A 5,389-nucleotide genomic window follows, 5' to 3' on the forward strand; every position below is an offset into this window, starting at 1 on the left:
GGAAAATTAATAGCAATTTCCAATAAAGTTACCAAATCCTACTGTAAAGCAATAATTGTATTGGTCTTTCTCACCTGTATTTTTCAAAATATGATATTTATATGTAATGACTGATATTTAAGTGATATTTGTAGCTTACATTAAATGATATATAATGTAAAACGTATTGACCTTTAAATTAAGGTAAAATGTGTTAACTTAGAATAATGACTCTGAAAACTTAAAACATTAGCATCACTTTATTGACCGTATAGATACTGTAACCAATATGATGAAAAACTATATTGATAAATGCAGCATTCTCTACTTAATGTAATAGTAAAAAAGAGAGAATCCAATAAAATAAAATAAGCAAGCAATAAATGTGGCAAGTTCAAACATGAGGAACACATTGCATGAAACATTAGATGCTTCCTCCAGCCTCATAGAAACAGTCGTCTCCGAAGTATCCTTGGAAGTCATCAGAGCCAAAGAACCCCTGCATCACACCTCTTTGCCCTCTTCCTCTGTAGCCTTCACCACAGTCTTTGTATGTAGTCTCACAATGGAGACATCTGGATAGGCTGTATGGAACCCTGTACAGGTTTCTGAAATTTTCCAGTTCACGACACCTAAAAAAAAAAAAAAAAAAGTTGTCATCATCATTGTCTTAATATTCAACCATACATAACTGAGAAAAAACAGAGAGAGAGCTGTGATTAACTAAACAGTGACACTAATAAAACTTACTGTCCAACCACCGAAAGTGAGCCTCTTGGAGGAAACTATCCATGCTCACAATGCTGTTGAAGCACCTGCAGGTGAGGGCACGGGAGCCAATTGCAACATCACCATCTTGAAGTAACAACAAATACATGCCTCCTGTATGTTCAGGGGTTGGTCAACGGTTGCCACTATGAAGGGACAAATGAAGAACATCAGTAAATGACAGTCAACATTTACTATAAATAATAGAGCACCTCAAACAAAATAAATCATACCAGTTTTGTGTGGCTTGTCAATCCGCCTTCTCTTTCTTTGTTGGATTTCCATGACCGATCTTGATAAATTTATGACATAAAAACACATTAATACAGTATATCAAGTTTTATTGCATGAAGATATGAAAACTAAAAGTCACACTAACTGTAAAGGCATTTTGTAATCCTTGTCATTATTTTTTAGAAAAGGACTAATAACAATAAAAAAGAAAGAAAGAAAGAAAGAAAGAAAGACATTGGTGGGAATTTCTCCAGCAAAAGGACAGACCACCATCTTCTTATGGTATGTCTGACTATAGTTGGAAAAAACACAATTTTATCAAAACAATTCTTAAACTTACAGAATGTTTTTTAATGAGCTTGGAAAACCCACCTGTGAAAAGTCATATGTTCCCCCCAAGATGACATAGAGAGCATACTGCAACATGAATTATGTATTAATAACTACACATGGGTTTAATTCTGACATGGCACCTGCAGAACCAATAGCCATTGATCCTACCATTAGAATGAAGACTCCACCGCTGCAAGACAGTGCTGTGGTTGAGACTCTTGTCCTCTCCGCTGAATTGTGATGTGCTGAATAGACAACAAATTCATCCATTTTAATAAAAAAAAAAAAGTTTCCTCCTCTGTACATAATCATTTTACATTTTAACATCCATCCATTATGTTAGTCTATAGGTTTGACTACACATGTGAGGTATTAATGCCTGCACTGATATAATGAAGAGTGTTGAACATTGACAAGTGAGCTGATCTCACTGCTAAAAAAGGTCAAATCATGTTTCTATTTAAATCTAGTGGTCTGCAGAGGTTTTTGTTAGGGTTATGTTTAGGGGTGCATAATGGGTTATAAGATATATAAATAACAGAAAAATTATAAATATTACATTAAAATTGATATTACAAATACTAAATTTAACAAGCAATGCTTTTTCAGCTTTTCTGTGGAGCTTTTCTTGTTTTCTTACAGCGCACCTCACACTCAAACACCATTTCATATATGAAGGGAGTGTGTTCTGGACTGAATGAAAACGTTATTTATCCAAAATTATTATAGTTTTTAATAATTTTTTAATTAGATAAAATTTTCAGTTAGATAAATGTGCACAACACTTTCCTTAAAATGTATTTATAGTTTTTTTTTTTTTTACATATTAGTACCTATACCCCCCGGTTTCACAAACAATTTTAAAGCCTAGTCCTAGACTAAAATGTAAGTCTGAGCTGTTCCAACTGAAATAAACTTGCACTGACTGATCTTAAAATATATCAGTGCCTTTGTTTTGTCTCTTTTTTTTCTAAGCATGTTTATGAAAATTATTTAAATGTCCTAATTGAACTATGGACTAATTCTGGTTAAGGCTAAACCCTGTGTGTGAAACCGGGCCATAATGTCCTGGGGACATAAATGGCACCTATTCGGTGGAATAGTCCATTAACATTTGTTTACAACTATTGTTTTCTAGTCTGACAAGCTAACTATTTTTTTTTATATATTAGAATACGCCGACAGGAAAAAATTAAGCAAACTACCACTATCAACACTAAAGTAACAAACTTATGCACCAAAAAGTTAGCGAATGTTTGCTAATGGTTAGCGATAGATTGTAAGTAGCAGACCTCTTGGAGCTTTTTCTGTCTAATCATGTTGCAAGCAAATTTACACAAACTAATTAAAACGTTAACTTAGACAAAATGAGAATTTACAAAAATCCACTTACATCCATATGCAGGACCGCATTTCACCGCTTTCTCGCTTTATCACTCATATCTGATGGGAAAAGCATATTCAAGTATTAGGAATCGCCCACTCAAGTTTTAGCAAACCAGGCACAGAGGTTGTAAAACGCCTACCCAGTTGGAAAACGCCCCCAAATTGAGGAACGCCCTTTGTTGCTCTGCAGAGACCTCATTCTCGATCTTGACGGCAATCGTAAGAAAATGGATAAGTAGCTACATAATCAAATTCACAAATATTACACAATTTAAACATTATTAAAAATACATAGGCTACTGAGTTACTAAAAACAATCTTTGTCAAAGAATACACAATTGTTTGTTCACAGTTTGAACGTTCTTGTTTCCATTTGTTTAATTTCAAGATCTGAGGTGAATTATCCATTGTTGCTTTTACAGCTTCAAAGCTGGAGCACTAAATGACATTCAAAGTCACATTACACGCTTTTAACATTAAATAAAGCACATAAACAGTACCTGAGATTATCATTGCCACACTTTGTGTTTGTTGTTCCAGCGCGACGTCGCAGAAAAATAGAAACCGTTTCTAAAATAGAGTCGTCGCGTGTCGCCGTCGCGGTTGGATAGGAAAAACACTCTGATTAACATGGAGAATATACCTTTTATCTAACTATTCTAGTTAGGACACGGTGTTACAGAAAATCCATGGTTCTTTTTTTTTACAATTTAGAGTAATCTGGGTGAATTACAGGTGACTGAGTCAATGTAGCCTACACATATCAGAAATTACAGTTCTTAGATAATACAAACGTGCAGTTTTGCTGACATCATGTATTCATTCAGACAGAAAACAATAAGCTCATCCAAGCAATTATTACACATTGTGATAATAATGATTACAGTTTATACTTATATTTATACACTTTAACGTTTATTACATTAAAAATTATTACATAGTGATCATGTCTAAACTCCAAAAAAGTATATATGTGAATATACTGTATTGCAAAATGTAATTTATTCCTGTGATCAAAGCTGAATTTTCAGCATCATTACTCCAGTCTTCAGTGTCACATGATCCTTCAGAAATCAATCTATGATGATTTGATGCTCAAGAAACGTTTATGATTATTATCAATGTTGATAACAGTTGTGCTGCTTCATACTCTATCTGAATACGCAGGCTCAAAACACAAGACAACATACATGTTGTTTTCATCACTGTGCATGTGAGTTTTCATGTGAAATTAGTCTTGCGTGCAGTCTTGTATTCCTCAATGATGCTTTACACCGTACATTTTTAAAACATTCAGTATAATGTTCCCATGACAAAATCATAACAATAAAATAAATCTCCTCAACAGTTGGACGGAGAGAGAGAGAGACAGAGAGAGAGAGAGACTAATTAAAACGAACGACTCCAGGTGCTGGCTGCAATCGACACAACGACGAGTCAGGCGCATGTTTGCGTTGGTGGTTTGCCTTGATTAAAATCTTCATCCATTCTGCTTAGGAATCTCAATAATATTGAACAACACTGTTGAGTTCAGTATAAATTATATAAAATGCGTGATGAAAAAGCTATTGAGTGTTGAGAGGCCACTTAAGAAACATAACAGCAGCTTTATGTACCAACACGCACATGGTCTCTGTTCTAGAATAGTGAGACGCCCATGTGAGGAGTGTTAATCACATACTTGCCTAGTATAGGCGAAAAACAGTATGTGACGAGAGAAGTATGTCTGAATTCACAGTACTAAAAAGAGAGTAGGCAAAAAGTACCAGGATGATTCTGAAGTGTGCATACGATGGACACTTTACTATCCAATGAGGCCACAGGAGAGGATTTATGAATGACAGAGAAGCGACACAACTGACACTGGTAGATCACATGATAATGACAACATGGTGGATGTAGTACGTCAAGTCACCTTTATTTATATAACGCTTTTTACAATGCAGATTGTACCAAATATCTCGCTCTTTTTCTGTGTGTGTGTGTGTGTGTGTGGGTTTGGCTACTTGTGATGGCCAAATATTCTTATTTATGACAACCAAGGTTTGGTTTAGGGGTTGGGTTAGGCCATAGAAAATATCATTAACCTGATATAAAATCAATGGAAGTCTGTGCAATGTCCTCACTAAAATAGCCTGTGAAACAAATGTGTGTGTGTGTGTGTTATGTTTTTTCTATACTCACTAAAGTATCTTGTTGTTTGCTTATAGAAGCAAGCTAATGCCAAACTCAATCAATAGTGAGGAGAGTCAGTATAGAATCAATACTTGTATGATGCATGAGTTGCAGTCTGTCTGTCTCTTTTGTGCATTAATACAACAATGATAGATCAGTGTGTGTGTGTGTGTGTGTGTGTGTGTGTGTGTGTGTGTGTGTGTGTGTGTGTGTGTGTTTCAGTGTTTAGCGCCCCCTAGAGCTTCACCACTGACTGAGTTCGAAGCAACAAAACAAATCAATGTTTACAAATCATTTTATTAAAAATGTTTTTTTTTTTTTCATTATACTAAACAATCATTGGTGTAACATGTCTATGTACACAGGCATAAAATATATATATATACATGTATAAAATATATAAAATCATAACAGCGTTCAAAGTGTTAAAAAAAACTCATATTGTCTGTTAGATTTCAGTAGCTGCAACTTTTACAAAGCAGAATGCGTGGAGACAGCCTGCATTTATACCCGT

General features: G+C 34.8%; 1 protein-coding gene and 1 long non-coding RNA gene across 4 annotated transcripts in view; both read right to left on the reverse strand.

Moving 5' to 3' along the window:
- Nucleotides 1-224: 224 nt before the first annotated feature.
- Nucleotides 225-2,903, reverse strand: LOC311276335. 2 transcript variants are annotated; one of them, XR_014625058.1, is made up of 6 exons: nt 2,708-2,800; nt 1,483-1,559; nt 1,354-1,398; nt 981-1,039; nt 730-893; nt 225-611 (listed from the first exon to the last, which is right to left on the reverse strand). It is a non-coding gene; the product is annotated as an uncharacterized lncRNA (long non-coding RNA). The 2 variants fall into 2 exon arrangements; XR_014625057.1 differs by having other exon boundaries at nt 981-1,398; nt 2,708-2,903.
- Nucleotides 2,904-5,152: 2,249 nt separating this feature from the next.
- The window catches only part of hamp (hepcidin antimicrobial peptide), a 1,769-nt gene continuing 1,532 nt past the window's right edge, over nt 5,153-5,389 (reverse strand). For both annotated transcript variants that reach the window (XM_084385954.1, XM_084385953.1), the window contains exon 3: nt 5,153-5,389. This exon is cut by the window's right edge and continues 233 nt beyond it. The gene's annotated coding sequence lies outside the window, so the exon portion shown is untranslated.

The sequence above is a fragment of the Rutilus rutilus genome, assembly GCF_951802725.1.
Source record: "Rutilus rutilus genome assembly, chromosome: 17".
NCBI classification, from domain to species: domain Eukaryota; kingdom Metazoa; phylum Chordata; class Actinopteri; order Cypriniformes; family Leuciscidae; genus Rutilus; species Rutilus rutilus.